Source organism: Tamandua tetradactyla, chromosome 3, assembly GCF_023851605.1.
Source record: "Tamandua tetradactyla isolate mTamTet1 chromosome 3, mTamTet1.pri, whole genome shotgun sequence".
Classification (NCBI taxonomy): Eukaryota; Metazoa; Chordata; class Mammalia; order Pilosa; family Myrmecophagidae; genus Tamandua; species Tamandua tetradactyla.
Window position 1 is genome coordinate 4940828 of NC_135329.1, and position 13586 is coordinate 4954413.

At 39.2% G+C, this 13586-nt stretch overlaps 1 long non-coding RNA gene across 1 annotated transcript; it reads left to right on the top strand.

Moving 5' to 3' along the window:
- The first annotated feature begins 4326 nt into the window (after positions 1-4326).
- Positions 4327-10949, top strand: LOC143675933 (uncharacterized). Its single transcript, XR_013171696.1, has 3 exons — positions 4327-4476; positions 4619-4728; positions 10491-10949. It is a non-coding gene; the product is annotated as an uncharacterized LOC143675933 (long non-coding RNA).
- Positions 10950-13586: the final 2637 nt, after the last annotated feature.

Here is a 13586-nt window from a genome sequence, read left to right on the forward strand (position 1 = left end):
AACTTTGGAAAACTCTCGCCGTCCTGGGGGTTCGCTAGCCGAAGCGGCTTGAGCCGGCCCTCGGTCCGAACGCAGGGAGGGTTGCTGGTCGCCGCAGCCAGGGAAAGAGCCCGTCCGAATTTCCTAGTCGGCCCTGGGCAACACGCGTGGCGGGAGGGCACCAGCGGCAGCGGCCCGCCCGAGAGAGTGCACGTTCCCCGGGAGTCATGGGTTTGGAAGGGGCCTCCCCCACCCGTCACCGTTCTCCGCGGCCTGGGGGTTTCCGATCCAATTCTCTCAGTTGGTCCGGGGGCTGCGCGTGGTGTGGGCGCCAGTCGCCTTGGTTTCAGGGGACCACCTCTCCAATTCTCCCAGCCGGCCCGGGAAGGGGGAAGGGAGTAACTCCGGCCGCTTGCCACCCCGCCCGGTAAGGCCCGCGCGCCTCGGCGATCTCACCCGAGCTGCTTCTCTCAGCCAGCCAGCCGTTCCAGGATGGGGTACGCTGTCTTTTTTATCTCTGCTGTGGCTTTGGGCGCTTTCTGTATCGTTTCTACTCCCCTAGTAGGTGTCCTGGAGAAGAAACTAAGATCCGCGCGTCTTACTAAGCCGCCATCTTCCAGGAAGTCCCCCAAAGTATCTTTAGAAGCAGAATAACAGTGCTTGAGGTAGAATTTTTCCTTTGAAAGATCTTTCTTTGTTCATAAGTAAAATGAGATGTGGATAATTTCATTCTGCCTTTTTAAAGTGTCAAACTTATCTCCCTAGCCTCCAGGAAGACTTAGAATTCAGAAAATATTTTGTGAAGAAAATAAACCATACATTTTGAAGCCTCTTGAATTTCCAATATAGTTGTCTAGATCTATGTCACCACTAAATGCTTTGCTAGTTACACTTTCCCATAGGAGGGTCCCTTTTCACTGACTCAGTCCTCAGTACCTGCCCAGAAATAGTGTACTGCCCTGGGGAACAAGATGAATGCAGTCATCACCAGTTCATTTTGAAAGAGTTCTTTGTACTCTGGAATTTTATTTCACCTATTTTTTATTTCTTCCACACTCCTGATGACATTAAAACCAAGATTTTTTCCTACTTACCCAACATTACTATATTGTAATGTTGTTAAATATTTACTCTCTAGGTTCATTCCTATTTTGGAATTTTGGGGTCCAAAGCGAATTGTTTTACATTTAAATATACATTGAAAATTTTTATTGAGAAAGTTTAACCAAGTTGGGATTATATAATCAACAAATCCTCTAGTTATGCTCACCTAATGACCAAAAAGAGAAGATAGCAGAGTGTTATGTATTTATATATTTATTGACCAGATTTATTCTTCAGCCTTTCACTTATCAAATAAATATGTCATTGAGTATCTTGATGAACAGATTAGACAAAATGTTCTGTCACCTAAAGTTTAAATTCTGATCAAATGCAGAGAATATTTTCACGTTTTCCTGGACATTTTTACTAGATATGTCTAGTAGACAAGCCTCTTCTTGTCTCTTGCTTATTTTGCTACTAGACTCTTCATCTTTCCCCAGTGATTTATGATCCAATGAATTCCTTGTGATTTATTATCTCTCCACCTTTTATGTTAGGATTATGCTTAGAAAAGTCTTCTCCACGATAAGATTAAAAAGGCAAACACTTGTATGTATTCCTAGTAGTTATATTTTTAATTTTTTTATTTAAATATTTAGGATAATGATTGTGATTGTGATTCAGATTCCCCCCACCACCCAAGTGGTTAAATAGTTATCCAAACATATGCTAACTTTATTTTTTTATTCATTAATTTTAAATCGTCTTTATTATTATCATACAGTAAAGTCTGAGGGGTACTTAGATGTGCTTTGGGACTCTATTTTTTATTTATCTGCTTTTACAGGAATTTTTCCAATGTTTTTTATTACTATAGATTTATGATACTTTTTAATAACTAAAATCATTAATTTTCTTTCTTTGGCCTTATTTTCCTGATTTTTTCCCCATGATACTATTTTATTTTTTATTCCTCCAAATTAATTTTGGAGTCCTTTTGCCTAGTTATTAAAAAATGTTGGGATATGGGGTGGTATAATATTCTGATTCATATTTATAGATTCAAAAATAGAGAATAAGGATAATAGGGAGAAGCAATATTCCAGTTTTCGCTGGCTGAGTATTTTTCAGTTGATGATTAAGGGAAAAGGATGTGAAAGTAAAAGAGAGATCTGAAATGCGAGATCTGGATGCAATGAATTTAAATTACATTTACTGCAATACCTAATGCCTTTTGTTGGCAAATTATTTCCTGAATAATACAATTTATGAACACTTCAGCAGAATACCATCATGATTTCCTGAGTTTTCATAGTGCTTTACAATTTTGCAAATTAAAATGCTTGATACTTTATAAGTACTTCGTCCATATCTAACTCTCCCTCTCAAGTCTCAAAGGCTAGGATCTCTAATTTTTATATCACCAATAAATAGTACAGTGTTTTGTACATATAAAGTCTTCAATAAATGTTTGTAAAATGCCTTAACATATTAAACCTGATACAATTGAATCTGTTTTAAAACTTTCCCTCTAATCTCAGGTTTGAGGAAGGACTGATAAGGAAGTTGGCAAAATTGGAGAAAAGAAGATCAACTAGGACATGATTTTTCATAAACTCAATTAAATATTTTATGGTCTTAATTTAAAAACTGTGGAAATGAAAGTGTGATGTTAGATTCAACAGTTTCTAAAGTTTGAAAAAAATAGAAATTCTTCATTGATTGTTTATGCAGAATGAGAAATGGCTCTCAGATTTCTAGTTAGTAAAACTAGCTGCATCTGATGCCATTGACATAGAAGAACACAGGAAGATGTTTGGGTTTGAGTGGGAAGATAGAACAATGTGTGCAGTTTGAGACATGCTGAAATTGAGGTGTCCTGCATAGTAACGCACTGTGTTTGCTGTGATCTACATGTAATGAAGTATGTGTGTGTCTTTGAAAACGAAAGAGAAGTTATACCTTTGATGGCCTCTCATACATTTCATCCACTCCAGTATGAAAAGCATCCTCAAATATTAAGGCATATAGTTAGGAAAGAGAAATTCTGAATTTTAGACTTTACCTGTAGCTCATTGCCCCTTTGTAGGGTGAAGATAAGATGGGCAGGGATTAAAATCAACTGTGACGTGACCATATAAGGCCTTAACCTGCCTTTGCAACCTCGCCTCTCATCATCTAGGAGTAGATGGTGGCACCTTTACTCCCCACTCCATTTGTTTGTGATGATCCTGCTCCATGAATTGCCTTTTTCCTGTCTTCCATGCTCCTCACCAACCATTCCCACCTGCCATCTTTCCCACATTTCATCCCTTGTCCCATCCTGAGTGAATACGCAGTCTATCTCCTCTCCACTCCTATAGTTCTTTGCTGTTGTCATCTTCATTGTATACACATGATTTTCCCTTGCATTCTAGCTATTTATGTGCTTGGCTGATTTCATAGTAGATTGTTCAGTTTATAAATTACTTTTTTAAAGGACGAAACTATTGTTTAGTTTAATTATGTATTTTCTGCAATATCTTCCTAGGTGTCCTGAAAAAATACAATGAATGGTTATTTCTCTGAATTTACTTTATTTTGTCAAGAATTTTCCTGTAGAGACCCAAATGGGAAAAAAAAAATTGAGTGGGACTACAGGACTACAGTAGTGCTAATTGGACCAAAAGCACAAATGTTGGAAGAAGGGCAGGGAATTACATTTTCTTGAGCATATAATTCAACTTGAGGACACTTCTCATGGAGTAAACACTCTCTCCTCTCTTACAGTTTCCTTCTCAGGACAGGGGATATATGCGATGAGTCTGAGAAAAAATAATTTAGTCTGAATGGTTTAGTTCAGCTCTCTCATTTTTTTTTCTGTCTCCTGCTTTAATATCTGCCTGGCTGCAGAGAAAGGACATTCTCATTTACTCTCCTGCCATAAGTTACATTTATTAAGTCAAGATTTTTCTCTTCTGGGAAGGCCTGTCATGGTACACAATGTCAGGGTGAGTAAAGTGCTCTCATTTGGTGATGGTGTATTCATAAGTCCATTTAGCTACAGCATGGAGACTACATTCTCTAATCAACTTCATCAGCCATAGGACTGGCGTTTTGATAGCCATCTCTTGTGTTTTATTTGGTCATTGCTTCCAGAGTCAGGAGAGGGACAGTGAAAGGATGAATTCTAAGATGACCCCAAAGATTTCCCAACTACTGCAGTGTACCTACTCAGCATAATCCACAGAACTGTAAATATGATGAATGGTGCTTTCATGATTAGTTATGTTACATGGCACATGGCACCTGAAGATGGGGATATTATCCATGTGGACCTGACTTAATCATGCGTCCTTTAAAAGCAAGGCGTTTTCTCTGGCTGATCACAGAAGAGGAAAGCAGAGATTTGAAGATGAGAAAGACTTGATGTGCCATTGCCTGTTTGAAGATGGAAGGAGATCATGTGTCAAGGTATGCAGCTGGCCCCTAGAGAATTAGAAGTAACTCCTTATCTGCAGCCAGCAAGGAAACTGTGATCTCAGTCTCAAAACTGTAAGGAACTGAATTCTGTCAACAAAAGAATGAGCTTAGGAGTCTTTTTTTTTTTTGCCAGGGCTTTCATGTGAGAATTCAGCCTGACAGATGCCGTGATTTCAGCTTTAGCCTGACCAAGAATCGTTATCCTATGCTAGACCTCTGACCTACAGAACTGTGAGCTAATAGGTGGGTTTATTTTAAGCTGCTCTGTGTGTGGTTATTTGCTACATAGCAATAGAAAATTAATACATGGACAAACAGGTTTTCTTAATGTTCCTCAGTTCTGGAAATTTCCTTGAATTACTTCATTGGTAATTTCCTCTCTTCCATGTTCTTTGTTCTCTCTTTCTGTACCAATCCTCTAATTCTGGTCTCTTTTATTTTTTACCTGCCACTTTACTTTTTGTTATATATTTTCATTTTTATCTTCTAACACTGTTATTTAGTCTTCACTTTCTATTTTCATATTTTTAATTTCTAAGAATACAAACTTTTCTTTGAATATTTTTTTACTATTTTTTTTTAATTAAAAAAAAGAAATTAACACAACATTTAGAAATCATTCCATTCTACACATGCACTCAGTAATTCTAAGTATCATCACATAGATGTATGATCATCATTTCTTAGTACATTTGCATCGATTTAGGAAAAGAACTAGCAAAACAGCAGAAAAAGATATAGAATGTTAATATAGAGAAGAGAATTAAAATAATAATACTAATAAAAAATATATATATATAAAGGAAAAAGAAAAAAAAACAAAAACAAAAGATACAATCACACAAACAAACAAACAAAAAACCATATTTCAGGTGCAGCTTCATTCAGTGTTCCAACCTAGTTACATTACACTTAGGTATTATTATGCTGTCCATTTTTCAGTTTTTGTATCTAGTCCTGTTGCACAGTCTGTATCCCTTCAGCTCCAATTACCCATTATCTTACCCTGTTTCTAACTCCTGCTGGTCTCTGTTACCAATGATATATTCCAAGCTGATTCTCAAATATCGGTTCACATCAGTGGGACCATACAGTATTTGTCCTTTAGTTTTGAGCTAGACTCACTCAGCATAATGTTCTCTAGGTCCATCCATGTTATTACGTGCTTCATAAGTTTAGTCTGTCTTAAAGCTGCATAATATTCCATCGTAGGTATATGCCACAGTTTGTTTAGCCACTCGTCTGTTGATGGAGATTTTGGCTGTTTCCATCTCTTTGCAATTGTAGATAATGCTGCTATAAACACTGCTGTGCAAATGTCCGTCTGTGTCTTTGCCCTTAAGTCCTTTGAGTAGATACCTAGCAGTGGTATTGCTGGGTCGTAATCCATTCTGCCATTCTATGTCTTTTGATTGGGAAATTCAGTCCATTAACTTTTAGTGTTATTACTGTTTGGATAATATTTTCCTCTAACATTTTGCCTTTTGTATTATATATATCATATCTGATTTTCCTTCTTTCTACACTTTACTCCATACCTCTCTCTTCTGTCTTTTCGTATCTGACTCTAGTGCTCCCTTTAGTATTTCTTGCAGAGCTGGTCTCTTGGTCACAAATTCTCTCAGTGACTTTTTGTCTGAGAATGTTTTAATTTCTCCCTCATTTTTGAAGGACAATTTTGCTGGATATAAGAGTCTTGGTTGGCAGTTTTTCTCTTTTAGTAATTTAAATATATCATCCCACTGTCTTCTAGCTTCCATGGTTTCTGCTGAGAAATCTACACATAGTCTTATTGGGTTTCCCTTGTATGTGACAGATTGTTTTTCTCTTGCTGCTTTCAAGATCCTCTCTTTCTCTTTGACCTCTGACATTCTAACTAGTAAGTGTCTTGGAGAACGCCTATTTGGGTCTATTCTGTTTGGGGTGCGCTGCACTTCTTGGATCTGTATATTTAGGTCTTTCATAAGAGTTGGGAAATTTTCAGTGATAATTTCTTCCATTAGTTTTTCTCCTCCTTTTCCCTTCTCTTCTCCTTCTGGGACACCCACAACACGTATATTTGTGCGCTTCATATTGTCATTCAGTTCCCTGATCCCCTGCTCAAGTTTTTCCATTCTTTTCCCTATAGTTTCTGTTTCTTTTTGGGATTCAGATGTTCCATCCTCCAGTTCACTAACTGTAGCTTCTGTCTCTTTAGATCTACCATTGTAGGTATCCATTGTTTTTTCCATTTTTTCTTCTTTGTCCTTCACTCCCATAAGTTCTGTGATTTGTTTTTTCAGATTTTCTATTTCTTCTTTTTGTTCAGCCCATGTCTTCTTCATGTCCTCCCTCAATTTATTGATTTGGTTTTTGAAGAGTTTTTCCATTTCTGTTTGTATATTCAACATTAGTTGTCTCAGCTCCTGTATCTCATTTGAACTATTGGTTTGTTCCTTTGACTGGGCCATATCTTCAATTTTCCGCGCATCATCCATTATTTTCTGCTGGTGTCTGGGCATTTGATCAGATTTCCCTGGGTGTGGGACCCGGCTGGTTGAAAGGTTTTTCTGTGAAATCTCTGGGCTCTGTTTTTCTTTTCCTGCCCAGTAGGTGGCGCTCGTGGTGCTTGTCTGTCTGCGGGGCCCACCAGTAAAAGATGCTGTGGCTCCTTTAACTCGCCAATCCGAATCTCGCAGTCGGCCCGCCGGGCGTGGAGGTGGAGGTTGCTGGCTGCCACGGCTTGGGGGAGTGCCGGTCCAAATTGCCCGGCTGGCCCGAGACTCCAAGCGTGCCGGGAGGGCCCCGCTATCCAACGGTCCCAGTCAGACCGGGGAGCCACGTGCATGGAGGGGACCCCAGTCGCCAGCCGCCCCGGCCGAGAAAACGCGTGCCCCTCGGGTATCTCACCGCAGCGGATTCCCCCTGCCCGTTCAGCTGTTCCAGAATGGGGTTCGCTGTCTTTTTGGTCTCTGTCGTGACTCTGGGAGCTGTTTCGTATTGTTTCTATTTCTTTAGTTGCTTTTCTGGAGGAGGAACTAAGACCCGCGCGTCTTACTAAGCTGCCATCTTCTCCGTCTTTGAATATTTTTATAAGTTCCTCTTTGATTTTATAGATAACATATCTTACCTTTACCCTCTGAGTTATTATATATATAGTTATTTTCATTGTTCTTCTTTTGTATTACATTCTTTTGTGTTTAACTTTAGAAATGCCTGAAGTTTAGAAAGGGTACCTATTATCATTTTCTTCTCTTGTAAATTCAGTAATTAAGAAATAAGACATAGGAGACAGATAAATGGAAATTAAAGTGATACTTCTAATGCTAAGACAAACTGTGATCATGGCTTTATGTCTTCAGCCAAGAGGACTTGCTGACCTTGCTCATCCTTCCCCAACAGAACCTTAGGGTTCTCTCAACCTATCAGGACCAGTGGATAACACCTCCAGCTAAATTAGCTAGTTATGTGGGAGAGGAATAAGAGGTAGGGTCAAAATGCAGGCATCTTACTTGATTAGATGTCTTCTACAGAGAAGATTAGGCCAGATGATATGAGGTTTCCAGTCACCTAACTCTCCAAAGAAGTTTCCCTCAAATACCTGATGATATTTGGTTGAGTAAAGCATTAAAATGCTGATGGAAACTTGAAATGTCAGGGTAGACTTTGCCTAAGGAGGACTTCACAATAGAGTGATCCGGTGGGCCAAATTTAGGAGGATCTCCCAACTCTTTTAAATCAATTTTCTATGTCGAAAATAAATCACTCAAAACTTTCAACCAGTCCTGCTATTTAAATCCCCAATATATGGGTTTTCCCTACTGCTGGCTTAACTTTGAGATGTCTCTCTTCTGAAAATCACTTGTCCCTTGTCTCACCCTTCCCAAACTTCCAGAATTGTGTTGCAGTTATTTTGTACCCTCTGTCTTTCTTGCTTTATGCCTTTAAATAAATCCATTTAACAATGTAACTTTTGGCATTTAAGGACAGAGATAAGATAAATGCATTTTATCTCTTAACATCACCATGTTAACTGCAAACTTGATTTCACCATTTCTGGAGAGAAGTGTTTCCAGACATCTCCCCCAGTGCTCAGAGGAGACGCATTCCTCTCTTAGAACTTCATCCTGCACAGGATGTGGTGTGTGAAGCACACCTCCTATTGGGTCTGTTTTCTGCCCATCATCTGCCTTTTATCAAAAGGACTGGCCCTCTAGAGTAATTTTACAAGTTTGTAAAAGATATTTCCTTGAACAAAGGGCTTGAAAGGACAGAAAGTCCTTTGAGCAACGGAATCAGTTGGTGGTGATAGGAAACGTTCCCTCTTTTCTGCTTATATGTCTATGAATATCTAAGTGATCAAAAGTCCATTTTAATTATAAAAATAAAATATTTAATCATTAAAATAATTTAAAAGACAAATGTAATATATTTCTTTTTATTCATTAAAAGATAGAAAGGAAGGAAAAGAAGGAGTGCAGCAAGGAAGGATGGAAAGAAGGGCTCCTCAATAAAACAGAGCTGCACTGAGGAAACTGTAAAGGCATTTTGCCAATAGTGATGAGGAGGAGGAGGAGGGGGAGGAAGAGGAGGAGGAGGAGGATGGAGAGGAGGGTGGCTGTGAAATGAGGCCACCTTCAATTTCACCTCACATCTGCATAGCACCAGGCTTGCTGCTCTGCCCTGACACTGCCCCACCCCCTCTTCTCTCAGTTGCAACTAAGCTTTGATCATACTTCTTTGCTAAATACCAATTAAATTCATAGATCTTTGCAAACTGAAGATGTAAGAAAATTCTGTGAAAAAGCCTGGCTTATATAACTTTGAATTCAGAGCTTGACAACCAGACAGGATTCATCTCATGCATATGTATTAATTTTAAGTGCTTTTCTGTAACAGTCATTTGACATTTAATATACCATAATTGTATTATTAAATTTAAATGCATATTTGCAATTCTAAAAGAACGACTGAACTTTATCGGTGAAAAATACATTCTCCTTCACCTTGGCTCCTTACCATGCACCAATTCTTTTCCAGCTTTTGTTTTTTATGTTGGGCTTACCCTGTTGGAGTCCCTTCTTCCTTCCTCAACCTCAATCTCAACCCTCAACAGAACTGCTTTCCTTTCCTGTTGCTTAATGTGCTTTGCCACCTCTCTCTGTATGTAATGTCCACTCACTCTCAGCCACTGCTTTCTTCTTTCTTTGTGCAAAAGCCCAGTACTGCTGTTCACTGAAAAACATTTTTCTCCAATCATTTTCCCATGCAGTCAAATACCTCATTCAACCTGTGGGCAGTTTCCTTCTCAAGGGGGACGACTTTCTCTAGTTTGCTGCCTTCAGGCTGAAGAAAGGTTGATTTCAAGCCGAGCTCAGCCTCAACTGATTTTTCTGATGCCTATTACCCATTACAAAAGGTATACTGGGGAAATTCCCAAAGGGTAAAACAGATTGAACCCATCATTATCTCTTTCCCTTTCTCCCAAGATCATTTTTCCTGGACATACAGATGTTGTAAATAGACATTGCTAGTTTCTTCTTTGGTTCTAGAAATGTCTAGTGTTTCTGTTCATTGAAAAACAGTTTTGCCCAATCAGCCCCGGGCTCCACAATCAGCCACACCTACTTGCCTCATGGATCAATTTTAGAATATTGTGGAGAAACCTCACTACTGCCTCTTTGAATTTACAGCATAGACCGAGGGAGCATTTTCCAATGTTAGAATTCTCTGACATGGAAAATATTCAGTTTACCTTCCCACTGGTGCCCCTCCTTAGAGGAGGGTTATATTTTCCCATGTTCTTTGCTTTGGCTAAATAGATGTGAGCAGAAGTGATAGGTGTCATGTCTGAGTAGATGTCCTCATAGTTTGCCAGGATTCATTTTCCTTTCGTCACAAGACTGGCAAGACTCAAAGCAGAGGAAGGCAACATGGAACAGAGCTGCAGCTGGCATGCAGCATGAACAAGGGCTAAGCCTTTGTTGATGTAAGTCACTGGGATTGTGATTTTATCTCTGATATAGGTGGAGAGAATGCAAAAAATGATCTTTCATTTCAAAGAGACAAGTGGGAACATATGTTCACTGTAGCTCCATTGGAGAAGTGTGGGATGCTCTGCAGCCATGGAAAGGACCTGGCAATTCACCAAAGTCAGAATGCCACAGTGTTGGCTCATGCGCTGCTGATTCCGTTCTGTCTAACAGCTCGGGCACTGCCAAGGAGAGGACTGGAACATAGCTGGAGTCCTGGATAGAGTATACGCCACTCGCTAAGTCTCAAGGAAGGAAGCCTTCCTTTCTTCCTTGTGAGACGACAGCTAACTTGAGAGAAGGAATGAAGAGCTATAATATGGAACCAGATCAAGTAATATTTGAGGCCAAGAGGATTGAATAATAGTCCAGAAAATCTAACGAGTATAGATTAATTGCCCAAAGTCTAATTTTTATTTAACACACCTAGAAACAATGGCTAATAAATTCTTCTGGAAAAATAAAGGAAGCCTGATATCTTATGCCATTTTCTCCAAAGAGTAATTTAGATGGGAAAATCTAAAAATCTTTATAGAGCTTTAATGAAGCTTAGGGAAGTTCAAGGATGGCAGACCCCTATGTGATGATATTAGAGAAGTAGAGGTTGACGTGCTCTGACACTGAGCTTCAGAAATAAAGAATGGGAAATACCAGCCCCCCTTGGGCACCCATCTGAGATGGCACACTCCACAGTATGGACTTTCAGTTGAGGTTAGAGTAGCGCTTAAACTTTCCTTAAAATAGCAAACTAGTTTATCATTCAACTGGTAGCAGTTTTTCTTTTTACCTTCACACTCGCTGCATGAAAGCTGCCTTTCTACGAGTGTCACCAGCCTGTCTTTTTATGAATCACTGCTGCCTGCCAAATAGATCCGTGCATCGGTAAGACTGTCCTTTTTTGCATAAGTCTCATAAATCAACACCACTGAACAATTCCAAGCATAGGTAGTGTTTTAAATTTAAAATGGGAAAACATAAAAAAAATGAGATGGTGATAGAGGGGGAAAATCTAAGAAATTCTGCATGTTTGAGAAAGGGAGGGAGGGAGGTAGCAGGAGAAGGAGAGAGACAGAGAGAGAGAGTTTGAGCCAGAAAGAAAGTTTCCATCATTCAGATGCTCTGAATAATGAGTCAAAATGCACAGTGATGCTTGGAGGGGCAGTACAAAGGTAGAGTTTTCCTTTGTGCCTTGGTAAAGTTTGCCTTTTGTAACCCCAGTAAGTGAAGCTGTCTTTGATGTCACCCCAACTTTTGACTAAATGTATTGTCTGTAAATGTGTGTTCTTGAGAGAGAAAACATGATGAATGTGATGTCCAAAGAGGGTAACAAATGGATTATTTTCAATAGGAAATACTGAAATTTTTTTCAGTGAAAAAAACTGAAATTATTTCAAAATAATACTGAAAATAATGATTACTTCAGATTATTGAGTGCTTACTCTGTGCTCGATACTTTCTAATCCCTTCACCCGTAGTATATTTAACTTGCATAGCCACCTCTAAAACAAAGTAGACACTGTTATTACTGTCATTTTAGAAAAAAGGAAAATGGAGGCAGAGAGATTTGTTAGGGAATGTGGGAAAGGACAGTGAATAAATGACTGGTGGGATTTGAACGCGGGCAGTAAGAGTCCAGGGTCCATGCCTCTCCAGCAGCTAAACTGCAATCTAACTGCAGATACTCTCCCATTTAGAGATGCAAACCATGAATAGTGCCTTGGTTTTCTTTGTGGATCAATGTGCATATGCTTAGAAAGTAGCCTCACGTCTTTTCATGCTCTTGGCTTTGTTTTGAAGTTCTTTCCTAAATAGATCCCATCTGGTTTGAGACCTCGAAGGGGATCCATTCGTTGCCCAAATTCGATCTGGTAATTGCCAGGGTCATCCATGGCTGACTCAAGAGTGCTCCTGCGAACCTGGAGCTTGGATAGTGCAGTGGTTCTGTGAACAGAGTTTGCAGACGAACCTATGCCCAAAGCATAATTTCACATCTATTATATGTATTCTACATAGGAAAGTCACTTCCCCTCTTCACGGTTTAGTGTACTCACCTATAAAACAAGGAGGAAACTCATACTGGCCTCAAAGGGATTGTTGATGAAATTACATATTCTTGGCACTTAGTAAACACCAACAAATGACAGTCATTATTATATTAGTAATATTTTCTACCTCACAATGTAGGAAATATCAGCTTGCTTTTTGATTTTTATCTGAATGCCTGCTAGCACATCATTTACTCCCAGGTTCCATGTTCCATGTTTAAATGTGCAGAACTCAATTGAACACATCATAACCAAGTGACCTAGAATCATCAAACGCTCCTCACAAATCCTGAAAAAAGAGGACTTACCTAAAATATCCACGGTGAACAATGAAGAGAATTTTTCTTCACTTTGATTCTTTAGAACATGAATATTTTGAGTCCAACTAGAAATGTAGATCTCAGAAAAATATTTTTAAAGCAGTCAGAGACAATAAGGTAGAAACTAGAAGGAGATACCACACTTTAATGGGACAGAATGAGTACGGGATGTTGGCTATATTTGATAGTATCCTGGGAGAGCTAAATTAAGATTCGTTATAGATCTCATCTAACCAATTTAAGGAGCAGGGAGGCTGTCTCCAGTGATTGCTCTCTCCTCCCCTTTCTCCCAGAAATTAGCCAAAAGCTCTCTACTAAAGGATATAAAGGAGGAAGGTATATTTCAATACTGTTGCTGAGAACCTGTTCCTTGCTTCAGTACCCTTTGAATCAGAATTTTCTGGGGCTGGGAAGAGAGCAAGCATGTTTGTAAAATCTCCCTTGCTGATTTTGAGGTATAGCTTCACCACCACCATACCAGGGAGTGTGCGCTAAGAGTCTTTGCATACATTAGTGGACATAAGAAACATATGTTTGAAAAGAGACAAGGGCGGTCCTGAAAGCTACACACAAAATGAATCCCCTGACTTTGATCACTTCTTATGCTTACGTAAGTTACCTAAATGTATCTAAATTTATTGAAGTATATTTTAGATCGCACTTCCAGAAAAATACTGTCCCCTCAATGAACTCTTATGCTTTTTCTTGCCCATTAATTATTAAAA